This window comes from Pelophylax lessonae (assembly GCF_965119305.1).
Source record: "Pelophylax lessonae genome assembly, chromosome: 7".
In the NCBI taxonomy this organism is placed as follows: Eukaryota; Metazoa; Chordata; class Amphibia; order Anura; family Ranidae; genus Pelophylax; species Pelophylax lessonae.
Window position 1 is genome coordinate 238,050,097 of NC_138774.1, and position 27,462 is coordinate 238,077,558.

General features: G+C 43.8%; 1 protein-coding gene across 1 annotated transcript in view; it reads left to right on the forward strand.

The window, feature by feature from the left end:
- Positions 1–840: 840 nt before the first annotated feature.
- Positions 841–27,462, forward strand: part of LOC309560825 (uncharacterized protein) — a 64,137-nt gene continuing 37,515 nt past the window's right edge. The window contains exon 1 of the mRNA XM_082264502.1: positions 841–901. The gene's annotated coding sequence lies outside the window, so the exon portion shown is untranslated. The remainder of the gene's footprint in view (positions 902–27,462) is intronic.

Sequence of the window (27,462 nt, forward strand, 5' to 3'; positions counted from 1 at the left end):
CTGGTCACTCGCGCGGACATGTCAGGGAAAGAGTGGGGGCGGGAGCGCGCCTCTGGCGGCGCGTGCTCACCCCCTAGAGGCTCGTAGGCGAGCGACGTAGTACTACGCCACTTTGCCCGTATGGGGCTGACCGCCGCAGTAAAAAGTCGTGCGGCGGTCGGCAAGTGGTTAAATAGCACCAAAGCAAGCTCTTTCTGACTCAAAAAATCATATAAAATTAATTTTGGTACAGTCTTGCATGCCCGAGTGACTGAAAAATGGCCTGGGAGTGAAGAGGTAGATATGGGCTTATACTCAAATAGTTAACAGAGTTTCATTAAAAATCTCAACAAAAAGCAATATTGCATTAGACAACATGAAAAAATTGTGACAGTGACATTGGAATAGTATACCACAAGGGCTTGGTTCTATTCTGCCGCAAGAAGATACTGTAAATCAGTTATGTGCAGTTGACATGCACATAAATAGTTCTATCTGGTATAAATAATCCACATTTCCATATTATCTATCACAATATCTTAAACACCAGTCATGCCCGGGCTCCTTAACCTCATGGGACAATTGTAGCCTCTTCACCCCATAAAGTAATGCCCCGGGAGACTGGCGTTCCCACCCAGCAGATGAAGGCTTCCAAACATCCATCGCAATTGAATATTTACAGCTATTGTGTCATTGCTTCAGTGAGTAGATTAAAAATGAGTGATGTGTGATGTGATCTAGTCTGATAATTCTCCTCCCATCTATCATTCCATGTCTAAATCATAGATATATATATTCTTTTATCATCTCAAGTTTTATTTTAAAGCTGTCTAGATCCCGTGTCATCAGCTGCAGAAGACAGAAGAGTCAGAGGGTCCTTATAGCCTAAGAGTCGCACATTCTGCATTGCCCAGGATAACAGGTACCTAAACATAAAGCTCAAAACTTCATTTTATCCATTTCAAGCTAATTCATATTTGTAGTTTTTGTACTTTTTGTGAGTTATCTCGAGTAACTTGATAGTAAACTTAATTTCCAAGCTACTTATTTACTAGCTATATATTACTCCCATTTTTCTACTAATTATGCAAAATCCTAAAAGTTAGTATAATTAATTATTTCATAATAGAGCCACTGAAAATGTGATTAAAAAAAAATTAGCACTAATATAAATACGTCCCCTTGATTCAAAACCTTATCCCCTTAGGAAATCTTGTTAAAATCTTTTTGGGGTATTTGATGCTCTGCACTGCAAGTTTGGCTCGGAGAGTGTTATACACTGCCTGGCCACCACCTGGAATTAACTAAGCAACTAACTAAACTAAAGCCTCGTACACACGCAACGATTATCGGCCGACCGATCGTCCGACTTTTGTCCAAGTTGTGTTTTGTTGGTTGGAATGTGCCTAGACTGCACACGAATTTTCTCGGCCAACAAAATTCTACTTCAGAAGTGATGTCATGTGTTGGTTTGTTTTCTTTGTGTGTTTTCTTCACTGAGCATGCCCAGACTTGCTCATCAGATTTTTCCCTGTCGAAATCTGTACTGACTGCACGAAAATCGGCCGTTGTGTTGACGGCCAACAAAAATTTTATAGCATGCACACCAGATTTTTTTCGGCCAAAAAGTCGGAGTTGGTTGTCGGAAGCATCATACTAAGAAGCCGACAATCAGCCGATCGGACGCTGGCCGAAAATTCCCTGCCAATTTTCAACGCGTGTGTACGGGGCTTGAGCCTATTAAGCCTACTATCCTATTAGGTAGTTACTGCATGTGCCCAAAGAATGAGGTCAACTGACTACCTGAATATACTGAATGACCAGATTATTCCATCAAAGGATTTTTTCTTCCCTGATGGCACGGGCATATTCCAAAATGACAATGCCAGGATTCATTGGGCTCAAATTGTGAAAGAGTGGTTCAGGGAGTATGAGACATCATTTTCACACATGGATTGGCCACCACAGAGTCCAGAACTTAACTCAACTGAGAATCTTTGGGATGTGCTGGAGAAGGCTTTGTGTAGCGGTCCGACTCTCCCATCATCAATACAAGATCTTGGTGAAAAATGTATAGACGGAAATAAATCTTGTGACATTGCAGAAGTTTAATCTAAACAATGCCACAACGAATGCGTGCCGTAATCTAAGCCAACAAAATATTTGAGTGTGTGACCTTTTTTTTTTGGTGGCGACTTTTTTTTTTTGGCCAGGCAGTGTATTTCATATAAGCAGCCTTGACTATAGTTTCATAACCCAAGCTTGTTGCCTTTTGCTAATTGAAAAGCCAGTAAAATGCTAAAGAAAAAAACATATTTAGACAGAATGATGGTACATCAGTAAGAACTTGAAGATCTAGATTCAGTTTACCAGGGTTCTTCCTGTATGAAGTTTATGTTATTGTTCTGTTTGTAAAGTTTTCCATTCACACTCCACAAATGTACTAGTGCAGCCAATCCCTAAGTGCCGGTTCACACTAGTACGACTTGTCAGGAGACTTGGTCAGCCTGACAAGTCGTGCACCGTCGCGGTCCATTGTGTGGTACAGGAGCCGTTCTAATAGGAGCGACACGAGTCGCTCCGACTTAGAGAAAGGGTCCTGTACTACTTCGGGGCGACCTGGAGAAACTTGCATAGACATTCATTTTATGAAGCCCGTACAAGTCGCGCTGCACGCGACTTCACCGGTCGCCCCCTAAGTCGGATCGCCATAGTGTGAACCAACACTAACAGGGTTTCATGGAATATAAGGGTTTCTCCAGAGGTTATTAGGGGTTTATTAAACTGTGGTTTATTGATATCCCATTTGGTGGTGCCTTCATAGTTCCAGGACGAACACCGGCACTTAGCAAAGCCATCATCATGATACCAATGGTCATTTTAGCTATCTGTAAAGCTGGACATACACCATTATAATTTAGCTCAAAAATGTTTGTTTTCTGAACATTTTCTGCCATTTCTAACGGTTACTGGGGTCAAAACAATGCTCACTTTCAGTGGTAGTGATGAAAAAATTCAAAGAAGCATGATAGAAAGTTTCTTGATTTAACAAAATTCTGAATGTAAATGTGTTTATTCTGCAAGAAAAATCATACATATTGTAATGAAGCCTGTTCGGTACTGTATATCTGGGATTCCATACAAATAGCAGGTCTGGATGAAAGTTTAAAGGGATTTCAAACAAATTTAGTTGACTCAATGGTGGCAAGAGAGAACCTTCTGACAACCAATTTCTCTACAAACTTTCCAATCAAAATCTAATTGTGTATGGCCAGCTTAAGGCTCCATGTACGCGGGACGTTGTAAATGGCCGCTTAGGAGCAGTGGGCCGTTTCTTTCAGAAGCCCCTGAACCCATCTACATGTTATCTTATCTGTCCATGTACACAATGTCGTTTACAGTCATTTGCAGGCAGTGGAGTTCAGGGACGTTTTTTTGGAAAGCAATTATTTGCGTTCTAACGTGTTTCCCGTCGTTTCAAATGCAAAAATGCGACCGAACGCGGCCAAACGCGATGACCCGCGTTTAGCACTCGCGTTTTTCCATTTTAAAGGGGAATTATTTTTTTGACCTCTAGGAACGGTTCTAAACGCAAACGCCCGCTAAACGCGGGTGCAAACGCGACCTAACGGACGTTTTAAACGTCCTAAAAATTCCAGCATTCAAAGGACTTTTAACAACGTCCCGTGTACATGGAGCCTAAGGGTGCATTTTGACTACCACTGTAAGGATTGCATACTTTGTACAGTGCAAGGGGATATTTTGCCATTGATCCTCAATTAATTGGTTTTAGTAAGGGTCCCCTGAAAGCAGAAATTTAGGGGCTCCTCTGGGGTAAAAATGTTGAGAAAGGCTGTACTAATAATGGGTTAAGTGGTTTCAATCTAAACTGATCCAAGTGTGTGTTTGCCTGTATGACTGTAGTGTGGACATTCGACTATAAGTTGCTTTGGGAGCAGCAACTGATAGAAGTGTTTTATGTACCCTGACATGCTGGGAAATTCTTATTGCTATAGTAATGAAACAAACAGCTATTCCCACAAATGAGTGATTTGCCTGCATTTGACAGAAGCATGTAACTTTTGGTTTGATTTTTTTCTGGATCAACAGTCTTAGAATTATTAAGATCTGGTTGAAGGAGTTGCTGCAATGCAATTTCAGCAAAATAGACTAGCCTGCTGCATCCTTTTTTACTTTGATTTCGGGGTGTCTTTGAATTCAGGCCCCCTGTAGGTTGATAATTTTCATCAAACGATGTGGCATCCTTTTATTCCTAACACACTACCAGTCAATATCAATATAGATATCCAGCATGATATTTTTTACCCATTGAGATCTGATGCGTTTTCAAAGTGTTCCTTTAATTTTTTTGAGCAGTGTATATCCCAGGAGTCCTCATGGGCATATTTTTCTTCAACTGGAGAAGGGGCTTTCTCAGCTAAGCACGCCTTCTGGCTTGCATACCTGAACCAAGGGCAAAAGGATTCCAAAAAATAAATGCTACATAAATTATCTGACCGAATGGCCCGTACAAACTATCTAAAAATCAGACGCAAAAATACCGCTTTTGAAGCAATCATAGGATAATTGGATCGTTAGGGCTACAAGATTGTGGAATTCTCTACCACAAGAGGTGGTTTCTGCTGGAAGTATGGTGGCTTTCAAAAAACTATTGGACGTGCATCTCAAGGAGAAAAACATTCAGGGGTATGAGAGATGATTACAGCCACACACACCTACACAGGTTGAACTGGATGGACTATTGTCTTTATTCAACCTCACCTACTATGTAACTATGTTAGTACAGAGCTTTCGAGAGCCGATCATGACAGTTCATCCGATATTATCCGATCGGAGAAGCGCATAATTTTTTTCTCATACGATACCAGATCATACGATTTTCCTTTAATCAGTACAGTTGTCATCTAAAAATACAATACAAATATATTACAGGCGGTCCCCAAGTTACAAACATCCGACTTACAAACGACTCCTACTTACAAACGGAGAGAGACAACAGGAAGTGAGGAGAAATCTACCCCTAGGAAGGGAAAATTTCTCCTGTAAGAGTTCTCATGGGAAAGCTTTAGCACTAATACTTGTTTCCACAACAACCCAAATTTGTCAAAATCCAGTTCTCATAGGGACAGAAAGTGAGGAGAAATCTTCTGAACAGGGGCACAGATAGCAAAACAAATGTGACAGGGGTGGTAACCCTTCCCTATGCTATCCAAAAAACTTCAAAATTATTATTTTGGCTAGAGCTACACTTAACCTGTACCGACTTACAAACAAATTGTATATACTGTGGGAGATTAGCTCACAGGGATCACCTTTTCCAGGAAAATAAGGCCAGCATGCAGGTCATTTCTTTAAAGTCTGGTGGGTTGCCAGCTTTATTTAGCAGAGGTTTGCAAATATGAAAAAAACAACAAAACAGTAAAATAAATCCTTGCCGTCCGGCGCTAAACTAAACAGCAGTTTTTCTCACTATACGATGTGGGGCTGGTCCCCATCACCCACTAAAACACATGGTAAAGCAAACCTTTTCTTTTAAAGTCCAAACAAAGCTCCTCTCTCAGATTCCCTTCTGAGTCTCAGGCCAGAGCCTTCCTGTGCTCTCTTCCTGTTTATTTAAAGTCCACCTGAGCATGGACTCAAGTGACCCACAATCTCTGGACCGGAACCTAGCCTGTCACAGAGGCTGGAAAAACCTGGGCCGGATTCCAGTTCAGTCTCTCACTACAGAAAGTATGCGAGGTGAAATATAGCGATTATCTACTACCTCACCTCGCATACCGTCACATATCCCGCCTGCGATTGAGCAATTGACCAAAGCATACAGTGCATGCGGTTTTGTGCAGTGCATGTGGTCCACATTGTTTTGGAGCTTGCCCTGCCTAAGCTCTACTGTAAATTTAAAGTGCTGTAGAGCCAGGGACCATCTTGTCACGTGGCTATTTTTCTTCCTGTTGTCACACATCCAATTTAGGGGAGCATGAACTATGACCAACCTAAATGACCTCCCCAACAAGTAATACTTCAGGGAGTCCAAAGCCCATTTAATACCGAGGCACTGCTTCTCGACAATATCATACTTTTTTCATGCTTGTTTAGTTTTCGGCTTAGGTATACAACCGGGTGCTCCTCACCACCTCTGTTCTGGGATAGTACAGCACCTAGGCCCACCTCAGAGGCGTCTGTCTGTACCACAAACTCCTTTGTGAAGTCCGGGGTCACCAGCACCGGCAGTACACAAAGGGCCTGCTTTAACTTCTGAAACGCCTCCTCCACTTCAGGATTCCATTTGACCATGACAGACCCTCTACCCTTTGTTAGGTAAGTCAGAGGGGCGGCAATGGTGGCAAAGTTGGGTATAAACCATTGGTAATACCCCGTAATGCCTAAGAAGGCCTGAATTTGTTTTTTGTTTACCGGTTGGGGCCACTTTTGAATTGCCTCAATCTTAATGGTCTGAGGCTTCACCAGTCCCAGACCAATAACATACCCAAGGTATTTGGCCTCCTCCAGGCCTATGGCACATGGCACATTTTTTTGGGTTGGCCGCGAGACCTGCTTCGCTAAGGGAAACTACCACTGCTTGCACTCGGGGGAGGTGCGAGTCCCAATCTGGTCTGTGGATGACCACATCGTCCAAATAAGCAGCTGCGTACGAGCGCTGTGGTCTCAAAGTTTTGTCCATCATTCGCTGGAAGGACGCAGGGGCCCCATGCAGACCAAAAAGCATCCGCTTGTATTGAAACGAGCCCTCAGGAGTGGAAAAGGCAGTCTTCTCCTTGGCCGATTCAGTTAGGTGTATTTGCCAATAGCCTTTCATTAGATCTAGGGTTGTAATGTAGCGGGCCTGTCCCAACCTATCCACGACTTCGTCGACCCGCGGCATCGGGTATGCTTCGAACTTGGATACACTGTTGAGTTTCCTAAAATCGTTACAAAACCTGATAGTGCCATCAGGTTTTGGGACCAGTACTATGAGGCTCGACCACTCACTGTGGAACTCTTCTATCACATCCAACTCTAACATATTTTTGATTTCCTTTGCGACTGCCTCTCGTCTGGCCTCTGGGATTCTATATGGCTTTAAATTTACGCGAACCCCTGGTTCCGTCATTATATCATGCTGGATCAAGTTGGTCAGTCCAGGTAAGGGGGAGAAAAAGTCTCTATTTTTGCACACAAACCCCCCTAACATCATTTTGTTGTGCCACAGACAGGGAATCTGTTATGGGGACGTCAGGTGTTACCGGTACCCGGTCTGCTGGGGCTGGAGATGCAACTTATAAAGTCTCTCTGTCCTTTCAGGGCTTTAGGAGATTCACATGATAAATTTGTTGGGGTTTCCTTTTCCCTAGCTGGCAGACTTTATAGTTGACCTCTCCTACCCTTTCAATAACTTCAAATGGACCCTGCCACTTGGCTAGGAACTTACTTTCAACCGTGGGAACCAGTACCAACACTCTGTCCCCGGGGCTGAAAGTACGGACTCTGGCACCCCGATCATAGACCCTCCTCTGGGCCTCCTGAGCTCGCTCCATATGATCTCGCACCAGTAGCAGGACAGCAGCGATTCTATCTTGCATCAGGGAGACATGCTCTATGACGCTTCTATATGGGGTGGCCTCACCTTCCCATGTTTCTTTGACAACATCCAGAAGCCCCCTGGGAGGTCTACCATACAAGAGCTCAAAAGGGAGAATACCCTGTGGATGCTTGAGGAACCTCTTGTATGGCAAACATAAGATATGGGAGCAAAAAATCCTAATTTCTCCCTTCTTTGTCAACCACCTTTTTTAGCATACTTTTCAAGGTTTTATTAAATCTTTCGACCAAACCATCTGTTTGGGGGTGGTAGACGGAGGTACGGAGATGGGAGATTTTATATAATCTACACAGTTCCTTGGTAACCCTGGACATAAATGGGGTGCCCTGATCGGTTAAGATTTCTTTTGGGATTCCTACTCGACTAAACACCTGGACTAACTCCTTGGCGATAGCCTTAGCGGAAGTGTTACGCAAGGGTATGGCCTAAAGATAGCGTGTTGCATAGTCTAGGATTACCAGAATATGCTGGTGACCCAGGGCAGACTTCACTACCAGCCCCACCAGGTCCATGCCAATCCTCTCAAAAGGAACCTCGATGATTGGTAGAGGGACCAGGGGACTGCGAAAATGGGGCGACGGTGTTGACATTTGGCACTCAGGGCATGATTCACAGTACCCCCTGACATCTGTATGCAACCCGGGCCAGAAAAATCTCTGGGCGATTCTCTCCCTGGTCTTTGATACCGAGATGTCCCCCCATTACATGACCATGGGCCAGGTCTAGGACCAACCTGCGGAAGGGTTTGGGAACCAGAAGCTGTTCTACCTCATCCTCTCCACGTTTTACCACCTGATACAATAAATTGTTTTTGATGGCCATGTAGGGGAAAGACACCCCCCAGTAAGGATCTACCGGTTCCCTATTCACCATAACATTTTCTCTGGCTCGAAGGAGGGTGACATCTCGCAGTCAATGTTCCCTCTAATTTTTTACTGTGCTCAGCAAATAAAAAAATTTCTGAGCGCAAACCTTTAGACTGAGCAATTTCATCAAAATCTTATATTGTCACAAAAAGTGCATGTAGAGTAGAATTTTTTGACCATGGGGTAATACAGATGTATTTCTTTTGGTTACATGAATAAACAAGGGACAAAAAATGATGGGAATATCAGAAGTCATTTTATTTTTACAAGGTTATGCCATCGACTATCTGGCTGTCTAGAGTTATACTGGAAGAGGACACAGGTGCTGGGGAGAGGGGCAGGGCATAGCTATAAAATAGGTCCAAATAAATATCCACACGTTCATATTACCAACAAATAAATATAAAAGCACATTCACAGTGCATATGATCACTTAAGCAACTTTTCACACCTTCATACACATTATGATGATATCTCCAATAGCAACCTAATGACAATAATAATAGATTTGTTCAGTAGCATGCCTTGAAACATTCACCAACACCACAGCAGCATCTCTCCCCACTGCTTGCCACCAGCCTCAACAGTTAGACAATAAATTTCAGAGCTGAGGAAAGCTGTCCCCATAGTTGCCAGCGTCCCCCCCCCCCCCCGCGAGACCCGTGCACTTACCTCACGGCAGCTTCTCTTCAGTCCCCGCGTCTCCTCAGTCCTCCAGCCTCCTCCTCGGCCAATGGCATGGGGTTTGCCTTTCGGCCAATCAGGAAGCGGGAGGATTGATCCCTGATTGGCCAAGAGGAGGATCCGTGTGACAATAGCGAATTTTCCCGCCGCCGCAGAAGAGGACGGAATCTTGAGGAGGGGAGAAGCCGCTGCCGGGACTGAAGAGGAGCCGCCGCCAGCTAAGTGCATTGGGAACCCACACTGCATTGAAGGGAGCACGCACGCTGGTCTCTGCAATGATTGGGGACAATGCTTTGGCGCTCTGCAATGATTGGGGACAATGCTGTGGCGCTCTGCATTGATTGGGGACAATGCTGTGGCACTCTGCAATGATTGGGGACAATACTGTGGCGCTCTTCAATGATTGGGGACAATGCTGTGGCGCTCTGCAATGATTGGGGACAATGCTATGGCGCTCTGCATTGATTGGGGACAATGCTGTGGTGCTCTGCAATGATTGGGGACAATGCTGTGGTGCTCTGCAATGATTGGGGACAATGCTGTGGAGCTCTGAAATGATTGGGGACAATGCTGTGGCGCTCTGCAATGATTGGGGACAATGCTGTGGTGCTCTGCAATGATTGGGGACAATGCTGTGGTGCACTTCATTAATTGGGGACAATGCCGTGGCGCTCTGCAATGATTGGGGACAATGCTGTGGCGCTCTGCAATGATTGGGGACAATGCTGTGGCGCTCTGCAATGATTGGGGACAATGCTGTGGCGCTCTGCATTGATTGGGGACAATGCTGTGGCGCTCTGCAATGATTGGGGACAATGCTGTGGCGCTCTGCATTGAAAGGGGGCACGGCACAATGTTCATTGCATTGAAGGGGGCACAGCACAGTTGCATTGAAGGGGGCACGCACGCTGCACTCTGCATTGTGGGGGCACAGCACAGTGTTCATTGCATTGAAGGGGGCACAGCACAGTGTTTATTGCATAGAAGCGGGCACAGCACAGTGTTCATTGCATTGAAGGGGGCACAGCACAGTGTTTATTGCATAGAAGCGGGCACAGCACAGTGTTCATTGCATTGAAGCGGGCACAGCACAGTGTTCTTTGCATTGAAGCGGGCACAGCACAGCGTTCATTGCATTGAAGGGGGCACAGCACAGTGTTCATTGCATTGAAGGGGACACGCACGCTGAACTCTGCATTGAAGGGGGCACGGCCCAGTGTTCATTGCATTGAAGGGGGCACAGCACAGTGTTCATTGCATTGAAGGGGCACGCACGCTGATCTCTGCATTGAAGGGGGCACGCACGCTGATCTCTGCATTGAAGGGGGCACGCACGCTGGTCACTACATTGAAGGGGGCATGTACGCTGGTCTCTGCATTGAAAGGGGGCATGTACCCTGGTCTCTGCATTCAAAGGGGGCATATACAATCTCCTGTACCATGACCTGTGCCATGCCTATACCATATCTGTGCCATGCCTATACCATCACCTGTGCCATGACCTGTGCCATGCCCTTACCATGACCTGTGCCATGCCTATACCATCTCCTGTACCATCACCTGTGCCATGCCTGTACTATCAGCTGTGCCATGCCTATACCATCACCTGTGCCATGCCTGTACCATGACCTCAAAGTCACGCAATTTTTTACCACGTTTTTTGACGCGAAGCAATACCTATTGCATTTTTCTTTTTGCGCCCCCCCCCAAAAATTTTGAGCACCAGCCGCCACTGCTTCCTGTGCTCTCTTCCTGTTCATTTAAAGTGCACCTGAGCATGGACTCAAGTGACCCACAATCTCTGGACCGGATCCTAGCCTGTCACAGAGGCTGGAAAAACCCGGGCCGGATTCCTCTTTAGTCTCTCACTACAGAACGTATGCGAGGTGAGATATAGCGATTATCTACTACCTCACCTCGCATACCATCACAATACATACATATATACTGTATTGTACATTCACATCAGTCCCTGCCCTCAAGAGCTTACAATCTAAGGTCCCTATCTCACATACATACATCCACATACTAGGGCAAATTTAGACAAGAGCCAATTACCTTAACCAAAATGTAACATATTGAAGCTCACTTGCCCTTAGACGATGTGGCTGCATTTGTTTCCTTTTTTCAGGGTAAGCACAAAGTCTGCAACTACAGAAACATTCCTGTTAATCCTGCCAGAAATCCTTGTAACTTCACACGCATCTCATCTCAAACAGTGTTATCAGCCCTTCTATGGGTCCATTCACACGGGGTGGTCCGTATTTTCCTTCGTTCAGGCACTTTTTTTTTTTTTTTTACCACTTAAGCCCCAGAAGATTTTACCCCCTTCCTGACCAGGGGGTATTTTGCGATTCGGTACTGCGTGACTTTAACGGACAATTGCGCAGTCGTGCGACGCTGTACCTAAACGAATATAATGTCCTTTTTTTCCCACAAACAGAGCTTTCTTTTGGTGGTATTTGATCACCTGTGCGATTTTTTGATCATGCGCTATAAACAAAAAAAGAGCGTCAATTTTGCAAAAATAACAATATTTTTCACATTTTTTATATGAAATTCCCCCCCAAAAAATGTAAAAATCTAAATTTTTTAACATTTTCGGCCAATTTGTTTTATGCTACATATGTTTGGTAAAAAAAAAAAACGCAAAAAGCGTATTTTGATTGGTTTGCGCAAAAGTTATTGCGTTTACTAACAAAGGGAAAGATTTGTGTCATTTTTGTTGTTTTTTTTTAACGCGTAATGGCGGCGATCTGCGATTTTCTTTGCAGTACTGCGACATTGCGGCGGACAGATCGGACCCTTGACTGACATTTTTGACACTTTTGGGGTTACCAGTGACATTTCTACAGTAATCAGTGCTATACATATGCACTGTTACTGTAAAATTACACTGGCAGTGAAGGGGTTAACTTTATTTGAGAGGGAGGGGCTGTGTGTGTCCCTAGGGGCGTGATTCTAACTGTGATTGGCTGTGGCTTGAGCTGTAGGAACAATGATCAACGGTCCTACATAGCAGAACCGTATGATCATTGTTTCTACACAGGGGAGAATGACAGACAGCTTGTTTACACTAGCCGCCTGACTTTCTACCTCTCCCCCAACGATCGCCGAGTGACCGGCGGACATCGGGTCCGCCGGTCACACGCGCGCGGGGGGGTCCGTGACCGCACAGGAGTGCGACACGGATGACACTTTGGAGTGTCCGTTCCGTAAGTCCGTTTATCATCCCATCCGTTTGCGGATGATAAACGGAAATAATGTATGTCAATGGGATTACGGATGTCAGCGGATGAATCCGCTGACATCCGTTTTTGCATCCGTTCCTTTTCTTAACCGGTTGCCGACCGCCGCACGACTATATACTGTGGCGGTCAGCCCCGGCCAGGCAGAGTGACGTATCGGTACGTCACTCGCCTGTCACTGACTTGCGAGCCTATCGCGGGCGGGCGCGCGCCCGCCGAGGCGCGCGCCCGCCGCTGCTCGTTCACAGGCAAGTCAGTGCGTGTGACCGGCGGACTCGATGTCCGCCAGTCACACTGCGATCGCTCCTGTGAAGGGAGAAAGACAGAGCAGCTTGTGTAAACAAGCTGCCTGTCAGTTCTCCCTGTGTAAAAGTAAAGATCTGACCGTTCTACTATGTAGAACGGTGGATCTTTGCTTTTACACCAATAGGAATGTCCCTACACAGTAGAAAGCACGCCCCTAGGACACACTTAACCCCTCCCTGTCCAATAAAGTTAACCCCTTCCCTGCCAGTGTCATTTTTGCAGTAACAGTGCATATGTATAGCACTGATTACTGCAGTAATGTCACTGGTAACCCCAAAAGTGTCAAAAATGTCAGTCAAGGGTCCGATCTGTCCGCCGCAATGTCGCAGTACCGAAAAAAAAATCGCAGATCGCCGCCATTACGCGTTAAAAAAAAAAACACCAAAAATGACAAAAATCTTTCTCTTTGTTAGTAAACGCGATAACTTTTGCGCAAACCAATCAAAATACGCTTTTTGCGATTTTTTTTACCAAACATAGGTAGCATAAAAGAAATTGGCCGAAAAATTTTAAAAAATTTTGATTTTTACTTTTTTTTGGGGGAATTTCATATAAAAAAATGTGAAAAATATTGTTATTTTTGCAAAATTTACGCTCTTTTTTTGTTTATAGCGCGTGATCAAAAAATCGCACAGGTGATCAAATACCACCAAAAGAAAGCTCTGTTTGTGGGAAAAAAAGGACGTCAAATTCGTTTAGGTACAGCGTCGCACGACCGCGCAATTGTCCGTTAGAGTCACGCAGTAAAAAATCGCAAAAAAACCCCTGGTCCTTTAGCAGCCAAATCCTCCGGGGCTTAAGTGGTTAAACAGAAGAAAAATAGGGTTCTCTTCCGTTCCAAAAAACGGAACTGATCGGAAAGGACGCAAATCGGATGTCAGCGGATAACCACCACATCGAATGATTGCTAAGCTGCAAAATTTCTGATCACGTTGTAATTATAGGTAAGTGGATAATTAACTATTTATATATAGGTCTAATATGCTGTTATGTAAGAAACCAAGTAACTTTAATGTATAGTGAGTGTCAGATGCCCTCTTCACACATTACATACATTCTGTCACCCAGCTCTTGCTGAGACAAGAAGAAATGTGTGTAGAGCAGCAGCTGAACCCGCGCAGATCATATATCTGATCTACAGAAAGACTTGCAATAAAGCAACAGCTGCAATTTAATAGTAATATGATATAAATGAAGCAGCACGCTAGTGAACCGATGCATTAATGCAGTGCTTGTGCTGCAAATATAGGTTTTTTTCTAAAAAATCTTAATTGTTATTCATTTATAGGTCTAAAACAGGTGTCATATCGCCTTCTTGTCACCTGACAAATGCCTCTAAAAAGACAAAAAGCAGATCGCTTTTCAGAGGCGCAGCAATTTAGACTAAACCCCTTTTTTTTTTTCCAAATATGAAATTTATTCAGGATTTTCAAACAATACATACATTTATCATTTTAGCATAGTGGCTATCTCTATTACAATAATTATCATTACACCTTTTCTTTTATATCTTATTTATCCTATAATCCTGTACTTTTTCCCACTTTTTTCCATTTCCCTCCCCTACCCACCCTAAAACGAGAAAAGAAAAAAAAAAAAAAAAAAAAAAGGGAAAAAATTATTTTAATCTAGACCCCTTTGATCCACGGCTGTCGACTAGGAGAACTCGTCTTCACCTCAAATCTATTCCTCCTCCCTTATCCTATAACATATTGTTTCCCTCCTCAGAAACCATAAACTGATTCCATGGATCCCAAATTTTCTTGTATTTCTCCTGTCTATTTTGTGCAAAAGCAATTAACTCTTCCATTCTTCTAATTTCTTCTACTCTATTTATCCATTCTGCTAGTGAGGGTGGTTGTATTTTTTTCCAGTTACCTGGGATGCATGCTTTAGCCGCATTAACCAGGTAGGGGATAACAGAGCTTTCATATCTCCTTACCGGTATATCCGATAAGTGTAACAAAAAAAAAGCCGGGTTTTCTTCTATTTTATATTCCGTAAATTTCTGTATAATATTCCTGACCCCCCTCCAGAATGGTCTTATTTCAGGACAGGTCCAGAAGATATGATACACAGTGCCTATTTCTTTTCTGCATCTCCAACAATTATTTGTTTCACTCGGAAACCAAGTATGAATTTTCTTGGGTGTAATGTACCATCTTGTTATAACCTTATAATTCAGCTCCTGAATCTTCGTACATCTAGCTGTCTTAAAGGCAAGTTTCACTATCCTCTGGACCTGCTCCTCCAACAAATCACTCTCCAGATCTCTTGCCCACTTTTCCACCCATGGGAGCTGCGGTTGTTCCTCTGGGTTTATTAACATGTCATAGCTAATCGATAGTGTACGCGACATATTTCCTGATTTTACGCAATAATTTTCAAATCTTGTTAATATTCTACCATAGCTACTCGGGTTTAATATTGAGGCCAGATAATGATGTAATTGGACCGCTTGCCAGAAGGGTATATCAAATGGTCCATTTCTATCAGCCAGTTGATTAACTGTGGGCCATTTGTTTTGTATTAGAAAAGACGAGGCTTGTTCCTGCTTCCTTTCCCTCAATGTTGGAAACTGTCTAGTATCTAGACCCGGGGTGAACTGAGGGTTCCCCAGAATCGGGAACAAAGGTGATTCCTTTCCTGTCAACTTATTATATATGTTTGATTGTGTACATACTCGAAGTGTGTTTCCAATTATTGGGTGTTGTTTCAGACCTTTAGGCAGAGATTCGTAGCACCACATAGCTCTTTTCAGGTCTACTTCCGTTTGTGCCTGTTCGATTTGTACCCATACTTTGTTTTCCGATTGATGCCACCAGTCTAATATTCTGCTCACCTGAGCTGCCTGATAATATATGTATACGTCAGGGAATGCCAACCCACCCCTCTTCTTTGGTAAGGTTAAAGTTCTACGTGCTATTCTGGGTTTTTTATGGGACCATATATATTTCAAAAATAGGGAATGTGTTGCCTTAAAAAAGGCCCTTGGAATTTTCACCGGTAATGCTCTTATCAGGTAGAGAAATTTTGGTAAGATCGTCATCTTCACCAGATTACATTTACCAAACCAGGAATGAAGACCTCCCTGCCACTGTTCCAATAGCTTCCTAGTCATTTTCAACAAAGGTGGAAAATTTAGGTCATAGACTTGTGATATTTTTGCCGGTATATATGTCCCTAAATACTTTACTGCTTCCTCTTTCCATTTAAAGCCAAAGTTGCTTTTCAATAGGTTAATTTGGGACACAGGCATCCCCACCCCCATCGCTTCTGATTTTCCATAATTAATTTTTAAATAAGACATGGTGCTAAATTTTTTGAACTCCTGTATCAGGTTCGGCAGCGAAATACCCGGGCTAGACAAAGAAAATAATGGTCATCTGCGTAAGCAGCTATCTTATATTGTCTCCCCTTTAACTCTACACCTTTGATATCTTGATTTAGTCTAACCCTACATAAGAAAGGCTCTACTGTCAAAGCAAATAGCAGGGGCGACAATGGACACCCCTGTCTTGTACCATTTCTTATTGGGAAAGCATCTGACAGGAGCCCGTTAACTTTCACCCTTGCCGTTGGCTCTGTGTATACTCTAGCTATTCTATCCAACATGACCTCTCCTAATCCGATGTATCCGAGCACCGAAAACAAAAAAGGCCATCCCACCCGATCAAATGCCTTCTCGGCGTCCGTGCTCAAGACTACACAGGGTATTTCTTTTTCCTTCACTACTTGTATTAAGTTCAATATTCTTGTAGTATTGTCTCTTGCTTCCCTCGATCTTATGAAGCCTACCTGGTCTAGCTGAACTATACTTGGGAGTATTTTTGCTAGTCTATTTGCTAAAATTTTAGTATACAGCTTTAGGTCTACATTTAATAAGGATATAGGCCTATAGCTGCTACATTGTGCCGGGTCCTTACCTTCTTTTAATATTAGTGAAATATGAGCTGTAAGAGTGTCCCTGGGCAGGTTACCCTCTACATCTGCTGCATTATACAATTTTTCCATATAGGGACCTAAGATGTGAATCAAAGTCTGGAAATAGCATGTTGTCAGGCCATCAGGTCTGGGTGCCTTCCCCTGTTTCATTGTTTTTAGTGTTTGCTGTATCTCCTCTATGGTGATCCTCGTTTCTAAATACTCTCGATCTTCCTCCTTTAATTTAGGTAATTGCGATTGTGCTAAGTAACTTTCCATATCTTCTTGCCTAGGGGACGTTTCTTTTAAATTGTATAATGCAGAATAGTAGTTTTCAAATTCCTCCAATATTTGTGCTGGCAGTGATTTCTTAATGCCTTTAGCTGTAATAATGTGGGGTATATATGACCTTGATTTCTGCCTTTGAATGGATCTAGCCAGCGCTTTTCCACATTTGTTACCGGATTCATAGTTCAGCTTGTGCCCTTTTTGTATTGCGGCCTTCGCTTTATACTGCAAAAGGTCTGTTATTTGCCTTCTGACTAACTTTAATTCTGCTATTGTTTTGTCTGCTATGCTTTGTTTATGCTCTATCTCTAAAATTCTAAGTTTTTCCAAAAGTTGTGACAGCTGTTTGTTCCTTTCCCTCTTAATGCGTGACCCATGTTTAATAAAAATGCCTCTAACTACTGTCTTGTGAGTCTCCCATAACGTTCCTATACTACAGCTAGGCAGATCGTTTATCTCGAAAAAGACTTTCATCTCTTCCTCTACTTCTTTTAATATCTCCTCTCTCTGTAGCAAGCTCTCATTTAGCCTCCACAGATTCCCCCTCTGAGTAGGGTTTGTTCCTAGGCTATATATTAACGTTATAGGTGCATGATCAGACCACGTAATGCTTTCTATTCCGGTTTCTTTCACCGCCTGGAGCTGACCATGAGGTATAAAGAAAAAGTCTATTCTGGAATAATTCCTATGTGGTGTAGAGTAGAATGTGTAATCCTTTTCAGATGGATGTTGTAGGCGCCAGACCTCAATCAGTTGGGCATCATATAGAGCCTTTAAGATCCTTTTATTCGTTCCCCCTGTAAGCGTTGAGGACCCTGATGAAGTATCCATTTTTGGTGACATAGGTACATTAAAGTCCCCACCTATAATTAATTGGCCTTCTGTAAAACTTACCAATTCACCTAAAGTTCTAGATATAAACCTGTCTTGTCGGATATTCGGTGCGTACACCGTTGCCATTGTTACTTGTATATCGCCAATTCGTCCTTTAACAAATAGGAACCTCCCCTCAGGGTCCTGAACACTATCTTGAAGGGTCCATGGAATCTCGTTTGCTATTAGTATAGACACCCCCCGTGACTTCGATTTTGAATACGTAGAGTGATATACATATGGGAAGTGTTTATTTTTTAGAAAGGGTAGTTTATCTGTCCTAAAATGTGTCTCCTGTATGAATGCAACACTAGTGCGTAGACGTCTTAACTCTGCTATTAGTATGTGTCTTTTCTCTGGTACATTTAGCCCTTTGACGTTATATGAGACAATTTTTAAATCCTCCATCGACAGCCGTGGATCAAAAAAAAAAAAAAACCCCCTCCCTCTCCCTCAGATGACGTATAAGAGAGACCGGTCTTACACTAAAGACCGCCTCTCTCTCTCGTCACCTTGGATAAATATTTTATCCCTATTTCACACGGCACTTTATAGGTGCCACCTGTGTGACTTTCTCCGTGGGTCTATATGCCCCGGAGTGTTTCTCTGCGGGCTCTCTCGCGCCCCCTCCCGCTCAATCTATCTTCACCCTTTCAATTTATGAAGCCCAAGCCGGTTTCCCTTCTCTCTAAGTATAACAACCCCTAACTTCAACATAATGATGCAGAAAAAAAAAAAAATTATTTCCTTCTGCTCTCTCCTCTTCCTCCCTCTCCCCCCTCCCAGCTATGGTAGGCAGCGGGCGAGGATACTTAAATATATCTTCCCTCACCCCCCGCTCCCACATACTTCCTCCTCCCCCCCTTTCTAGGCCCCAACTCCAGAGAGGCAGCAATTCCCTTTCCTCTCTTCCTCCAATTATCTTGTAGATAGGTGATTCTCCTGAACCTCTTCACAATTCCCCTCCCCACCTCTCCCCTTCGTTAGGGGAGAACAGAGGGTAAAAGGCGGCAGCCGGGGGAGGTGGGGGAGGGACCCCAGTGCAACTGGAGCTCAGCCTGAGCCAGCTTTATAGCATCGGTTGAAACCAACCTATGCTTGTGCTTGCTTCTGGTTTCCCTCCCCCTCCCCCCCACCTATGCCTCCGCCTAGCCTCCCCCCCCCCCAAAAAAAAAAAAAAACCCACAAGGTAAATATATAACTATACAGCAATATCTATCAGCGCTCTTGCTCAAGTTGTTTAGAACAGTTGTACCGCAGTTATTTAGAATATATTAGTCAAAACAAAACAGAATGTGCTGAATCAAAAGGGGGATTCTCTCTTTTTTCTTTTTTTCTCTCCCTCTTCTTCCTTTTCTTTGTTGAGAGAAAAAAAAAAAAAAAAAAGGAATTTAATATTTTAGGTCTTGTGTAATCAAAATATAGGGGAGGTCCCAAAAAAGAACCATCCTTAAAGTGGAAAAAAAAGGGAAATTTTTATCTTATGTGATCAAAATACAGGGGAAGGTCTAACAGCCGTACCCTCCTTAAAGTGCACAAAAAAAAAAAAAAAAAGGGAAATTTTTATCTTATGTGATCAAGATATAAGGGGAGGTCTGACAAAAGTACCAACCTTAAAGTGCAAAAAAAAAGAAAAAAGGGGGGAAAAATGAGACCATGAAGATACAGTTCAAAGGGTATATTATTCCTCAAGACTTTCGGGCAAAAATGAGGGATAAGTGACAGTACTTAGATTACTCAGGGGAATTCCACAGTTTTTACGGCTATTCGGGGTCTACTCCTCTCTCTTCTTGCTGTTGTAGGTACTCCATGCCTCTTTCCCACGGAATTCGGCCTAACCAGTTTATCACCTCTATCGGATCCGTCTCTATGAATCGGAAAAAAGCCCCTCTATCTTGATAGGTTTTAAGAATAAAATAGCGGCCATTTCTACGGAATGTCACAGAGAAGGGGAACCCCCATCTATATGTACACCCCGCCTTCCTCGCCAGATCCAGCAGGGGTCTTATAAGAGCTCTTCTCCGTAGCGTTCCTTTGGATAAATCTGAATATATTTTCACTGGCATTCCTTCCACTAATATATCCCCAATTTCCCACGCTGCTCTCAGTATGGATTCCTTATGCGTATAGCGGTGTATCCTACAAATCACATCTCTTGGTCTCATAGATTCCATTCTTCTAGGGCCAGGGGCTCTGTGTATCCTCTCAATTTCAAAGTTTTCGGGGTATTTTTCTTTTAACACTTGTTTAAAAATCCCTGTCGCTATCCCCTCCAATTTTTCACTGCTTACGGTCTCCGGTATCCCCCGTAATCGCAGGTTACTACGGCGACTCCTGTTCTCTATGTCTTCTAATTGCAGTTGTATTTTATCTTCCATTTCTCTCTGGGTGTCATTTTTTGCCTCTAATGCTACTAATCTTTCTTTTATTTGGCTGGTGGTGGCCTCCTGTTCTGCTAAATGAGTTTTCATGTTTTGTAAGTCCTTTTTAACTCCTTGTAATTCCTGACGCTGTTTTTCCTCCAGCCTGTTTATCATTTTTTCAATGTCTACCTTTGTTGGTAATACTTGTAGCATTTTTTTAAGTTCAGAGATCTGTGTGAAAGACTGTGTAGGGGTACTTGGAGCTGACGACTCTCCTTGTCTAGAGCCTGGGCTATTTGCACTATTCTCTGAAGAAGGGGAAGTGAGCAAGGAGTTGGGCTGGTCACCAGCCTCTAAGCTTACTGATGCCATTTTTGCCCCTTTAACCGAATTCTGGCTGTTGGTAAAAAATCGACCTATTTCACCTTCCAGCTTGCTTGTATTTGTCTTTTCTGTATTTTTCTTCCCTTTCCTTCTCTTAGTGAGGGTCATCCTTTCCTGCCCTTCTCCTATATCCACCGTATGAGGACCTTTTATTCTCCCGGTCTACTGTTCACGTGATTCTAGAGAGACAAATTTCTTTCACATGTGATGCGATTTAGGTGCGGGGAAAAAAAAAGGTCTGCACCATTTTGGTGCGGATGCAATGCGATTTGCACCATACAATATTCATGGCTCAAATCGCAATGCACTGACATCGCATGCGATGTGCACAGGAATGCGGTGTGATTTCTGTGCAAATCACTTGCGGTGTTCTGCACGCACCAGTGTGAACCCAGTCTCTTATTCGTCTTTCCTGCCCCCTCCAATTAACGTGCTAATGAAAAAAAAAACACTTTCCGTTTTCATTACATACCTTTTTAGATCCAGTGACATCATCAACGGGTCTCTGTGCAAACTGTGAGAGGCTCACAGTGTGCAGTGAAGTCAGAGTAAGCAATTTCAGTGAAGGAGAGGAACCTTTACAACTGTGCAAGACAGAAGGGAAGGCCGGAGTTCTGCTTGTTGTCTGTGTCTCTGTTGATTTACATTTACAAATCTCTAGTTAACCACTTAATCCCCGGAAGATTTTACCCCCTTCCTGACCAGGGATTTTTTTGCGATTCGGCACTGCGTGACTTTAACGGACAATTGCGCGGTCGTACGACGCTGTACCTAAACGAATTTGACGTCCTTTTTCCCACAAATAGAGCTTTCTTTTGGTGGTATTTGATCACCTGTGTGATTTTTTGATCATGCGCTATAATCAAAAAAAGAGCGATAATTTTTGCAAAAATAATATTTTTCACATTTTTTTTATATGAAATTCCCCAAAAAATAAATGTAAAAATGAAAATTTTTTAACATTTTTGGCCAATTTGTTTTCTGCTACATATGTTTGGTAAAAAAAATCACAATAAGCGTATTTTGATTGGTTTGCGCAAAAGTTATTGCGTTTACTAACTAAGGGAAAGATTTTTGTCATTTTTGGGGGTTTTTTTGAGTAATGGCGGCGATCTGCGATTTTTTTTGCGGGACTGCGACATTGCGGTGGACAGATCGGACCCTTGACTGACCTTTTTGACACTTTTGGGGGTACCAGTGACATTACTACAGTAATCAGTGCTATACATATGCACTGTTAGTGTAAAAATGACACTGGCAGGGAAGGGGTTAACTTTATTGGGGGAAGGAGGGGTTAAGTGTGTCCCTAGGGGCGTGATTCTTACTGTGATTAGACATAGCTACTGGTGTAAGAACAGAGATCAATGGTCCTACATAGTAGAACCGTGTGATCTCCATTTTTACACAGGGGAGAATGACAGGCGGCTTTGTTTACATTAGCCGCCTGCCTTTCTCCCTTCACGGCGAACGATCGCGAGTGACCGGCGGACATCGGGTCCGCCGGTCACACGCACTGACTTGTAAGGGAACGAGACGGGGTGGGCACGCGCCTCCTCGGGCGCGCGCTCGCCCGCTATTGGGTCACAAGCTAGTGACAGGCTAGTGACGTACCCATACGTCACTTTGCCTGGTCGGGGCTGACCGCCGCAGTATATGTACTTGCGGTGGTCGGCAACCGGTTAAAATGCTGTAATAAAACCATGAAAAGGAGCAAGCAAGTAAAAGTGTCAAAGCCATGACAAGAATCACTTGCAGGAAAATGATACAGAAATAACTCAACAAGATAATGTACTTGACTGCCGTCTTCTTGTTAAAGAGGAAGTAAACCCTCCTCTGCAACTGGTACCTATAGGTAAGCCTATGATAAGGCTTACCTATAGGTACTGTAAATATCTCCTAAACATGCACCGTTTAGGAGATATTTACCTTAAATGCAGCCAGTGACGTCCCTGGCGCATGCGCTCTGAAGGAACGGCCGTTCGTGCCGTAGTGACGTAATCATGGGTCCAGCCAATCAGATGGCCGGATGCCGCAAACCTGGAAGAAGGGTGACAGAACATGTCACCCATGAAAGAGGTGAGCGGTCGGCACTTCGGGGCTTCGTTCTAAGGTAAGTATTTCATAATGAGCTAGTATGCGATGCACACTAGCTCATTATGTGTTTGTCTTTTTACATAGTTACATAGTTAGTGAGGTTGAAAAAAGACATCAGTCCATCCAGTTCAACCTATGATGTGTGTGTGTGTTTGCTGTTAACCGTACATTGTATACCCCTGTATGTTGTGGTCTTTAAGGTGTCCATCTAATAGTTTTTTGAAACTATCGATGCTCCCTGCTGATACGACTGCTTGTGGAAGAGAATTCCACATCCTTACCGCTCTTACAGTGAAGAACCCCTTACGCACTTTAAGGTTAAACCGCCTTTCCTCTAGTTTTATTGAGTGGCCACGTGTCTTATTGTATCTCCTTTCTCTGAATAGTTTGTTCCTTATGCTCGGGTCACCAGTACAGTATTTGTACATTGATATCATATCCCCCCTCAATCGTCTCTTCTCCAGAGAGAATAAGTTCAATGCTTGTAGTCTTTCCTCATAGCTGATGTCCTCCATTCCCCTAATTATTTTTGTTGCCCTTCTCTGGACTTTCTCCAGTTCCAGCACATCCTTCCTGAGGACCGGTGCCCAGAACTGGACAGCATACTCCAGATGTGGCCGGACCAGAGTCTTGTAGAGAGGGAGAATAATCTCTTTATTTCTGGAGTGAATCCCCTTTTTTATACATCCCAGTATTCTGTTGGCTTTGCTTGCGGCGGCTTGGCATTGCATCCCACTGCCAAGCTTGTTGTCTACCAGTACCCCCAGGTCCTTTTCCATCCTAGACTCACCCAGAGGTTCCCCCCTCAGTGAGTAGCTTGCTTTCTGGTTTCTGGCCCCCAAGAGCATTACTTTACATTTTTCAACATTAAATCTCATCTGCCATGTAGTTGCCCACCCCGTTATTTTGTTCAGGTCTGCTTGCAAGGTTTCCACATCCTGCATAGAAGATATTGGCATGCCTAATTTAGTATCATCTGCAAATACTGAGATTGTACTCGATATCCCTCCTCCAGATCATTTATGAATAAATTAAACAGGATTGGTCCCAGGACAGAACCCTGGGGGACCCCACTTTCCACACCCGCCCAATCCGAGTACTCCCCATTAATCACCACCCTCTGTACTCTCCCCTGGAGCCAGTTCTCTATTCAGGTACTCACCTTATGGTCCATACCTACCTTCCTTAGTTTGTACAGTAAGCGTTTGTGGGGAACGGTGTCAAAGGCCTTTGCAAAGTCCAGATACACCACATCCACAGGCTTACCTTTATCTAGGTGGCAGCTCACTTCATCGTAGAAGGTTAATAGATTGGTTTGGCACGAACGATTTTTCATGAATCCATGCTGATTACTACTTATAATACCATTTTCATTACTAAAGTCTTGTATGTGGTCCCTTAACATCCCCTCCAAAATTTTGCAGACTACTGATGTTAGGCTGACCGGCCTATAGTTACCCGGGATATATCTCGGCCCCTTTTTAAATATTGGTACCACGTTGGCTTTTTTCCAATCAGCTGGCACCATACCCGTCTGTAAACTATCCTTAAAGATCAAGAATAATGGTCTGGCAATCACCTGGCTGAGCTCATTAAGAACCCTCGGGTGCAAGCCATCCGGTCCCGGGGATTTATTTATGTTAAGTTTCTCTAGTTTAGCTCTAAGTCTATCCTCTGTTAGCCATGGCGGCACTTCCTGAGGTGTATTATTTAGTTCGGCCTTACAAGCGGGGTTCGTGTAGCCCCCCGATTCCTTTGTGAAGACTGAAGAAAAGAAATTATTTAACACTTCCGCCTTTTCTCTGTCCTCAGTGGCCATTTTTCCTTTATCATCTTTTATGGGGCCAATGTGCTCTGGTCTCGCTTTCCTACTGTTTATATACTTAACCACTTAAGCCCCGGAAGATTTTACCCCCATTCCGACCAGGGGGTATTTTGCGATTCGGCACTGCGTGACTTTAACGGACAATTGCGCGGTCGTGCGACGCTGTACCTAAACGAATTTGGCGTCCTTTTTTTCCCACAAACAGAGCTTTCTTTTGGTGGTATTTGGTCACCTGTGCAATTTTTTGATCATGCGCTATAAACAAAAAAAGAGTGTCAATTTTGCAAAAATAACAATATTTTTCACATTTTTTTATATGAAATTCCCCCAAAAAAAAATGTAAAAATCTAAATTTTTTACCAAATTCGGCCAATTTGTTTTATGCTACCTATGTTTGGTAAAAAAAATCGCAAAAAGCGTATTTTGATTGGTTTGCGCAAAAGTTATCGTGTTTACTAACAAAGGGAAAGATTTTTGTCATTTTTGTTGTTTTTTTTTTTAACGCGTAATGGCGGCGATCTGCGATTTTTTTTGCTGTACTGCGACATTGCGGCGGACAGATCGGACCCTTGACTGACATTTTTGACACTTTTGGGGTTACCAGTGACATTTCTACAGTAATCAGTGCTATATATATGCACTGTTACTGTAAAAATACACTGGTAGTGAAGGGGTTAACTTTATTTGGGAGGGAGGGGCTGTGTGTATCCCTAGGGGCGTGCTTTCTACTGTGATTGGCTGTGGCTTCAGCTGTAAGGACACTGATCAACGGATCTACATAGTAGATCCATGTGATCAGTGTCTTTGCAGCGAGGAGAATGACAGGCAGCTTGTTTACACAAGCTGCCTGACATTCTCCCTCTCCCCCGCCGATCGCCGAGTGGCCGGCGGACATCGGGTCCGCTGGTCACACGCGCGGGGGGGTCCGTGACCACGCGGGAGCGGGAGCGCGCCTCCGGGGGCGCGCGCTCGCTCCCTAGACCCTCACAAGCAAGCAACGTAGCCCTACGTTAGTTTGCCTGTGAGGGGCTGACCGCCGACGTAGATAGTCGTGCGGCGGTCGGCAAGTGGTTAAAGAACTTCTTGGGGTTCTTTTTACTCTCTTCCGCTATATGTCTCTCGTGTTCTATTTTTAGCCGCCCTGATTTCGTCTTTACATTTCTTATTACACTCTTTGTAGTGCTTAAATGCTGCCAATGACCCCTCAGTCTTGTATTTTTTGAAGGCCTTTTCTTTAGCTCTAATATACATTTTTATGTTGGAGTTTAGCCACCCAGGGTTTAGTTTTGCTCTTTTCAATTTATTTCCCTGTGGAATGCACTGGCCCACCCCCTTGTTAAGTATGCTCTTGAAGCACTCCCATTTTTCCTCCGTGTTCTTTGTTCCCAGGGTTCTATCCCAATTGATATTTTCTAGCAGCGAGCGCATTTTAGGGAAATTGGCTCTTTTGAAATTCAGTGTCCTTATATTACCCTTGTGTTTCCTATTACTGTAATTAATACTGAAACCAATTGACCTATGGTCACAGTTTCCTAAGTTGTCCCGTATTTCTATATCCGTGAGCAGGTCTGTATTGTTGGTAATCAGTAGGTCAAGTACCGCATTGTTTCTTGTCGGTGCATTCACCATCTGACCCATGAAATTGTCCTGCAGGATCTGTCAATGGGAAGACCTTTTGCTGTACCCTATGGGTTCATAACATCACATATGCATGCCAAAGTTACCAGTTGATAAGGGAACCTTTTCCTCTTCCACATTTTGGGGACACAAGGGATCTGTGTATTCAGCATCTGCACCTTGGTTTATGTGTACTTCAACATCAAGAACACTCATTTGCACAAGTTTCTTGGACTTTATTGGGAGTTTTTGTTACTCTCCTGTTTCTTTCACAGAGACGTTTCCACTGTTTATGTTATATTTGGTTGTGTCAAACTTGTGTTTACCTTTGTGGACACTCATACACATAATATTTAGATGGTAAACATTTCATATCAAGCGAACCTCATTTTTTCTTATTTACTTATTAGACACTCTTGTTATCATGACAAACAATCACACTTACCCTTCTTTACTCAAGGACAGACATGTGGTCAACTAAAGCCCCGTACACACGTACCGATGGTCGGCATACAAATGTTCGTCTTTTCTCCCCGGGATGTCGGTGTCTGTTGAAAAGTGCAAAGACAGCACAAGGACAGCACAAGAATTTTGTCTGCAGACTTCAGCTGACTGCAGAAGTGATGTCATGTAATGGTTAACTTTCCCTGTGTTTTTAATTTTCTGAGCATGCCCAGTCTTGCAAATCTGCGGTCTGTCGGCCGAATTCTGTACTGACAGGCGAACAATCGTCCGTTCTGGTGTCCGCAGACAAAAATTTTCATGTTTGCACGAAAGACTTTTGTCCGCGGATTGTGCGCAGACATCTGTCGGAGGCACCATACTAACACGCGTACAATCGGCAGATCTTTCGTCCGCCGACGTTTGTATGCCGACGATCGGTACGTGTGTACGGGCCTTCAGTCAAACATTTCTACAAACACATTCCTACAACAGCACTTATCTATATGTAGCACTGCCCCCTTGGGTGTTGCTTGTAATTGCATGTTCTTCTGTGCATCCTTTACCCTGTGAACTTTCCAGCCCTCCTGACACTCTAGGTTCAGACATGTTATGTATACTTTTAAATGACACACTGACACAATGCAGATTGCTTAACCGGTTGCCAACCGCCGCAAGTACATATACTGCGGCGATCAGCCCCGGCAGGCAAAGTGACGTATCGGTACGTCACTAGCCTGGGAGCCAATAGCGGGCGAGTGCGCGCCGCCGGAGGCGCGCTCCCGCCTCGGCTCGTTCACGGACACCTCCGTGTGTGTGACCGGCGGACTCGATGTCCGCCGGTCACTCGCGATCGTCCGCTGTGAAGGGAGAAAGGCAGGCGGCTATTGTAAACAAAGCGGCCTGTCATTCTCCCCTGTGTAAAAGCACTGATCTAACGGTCCTGCTA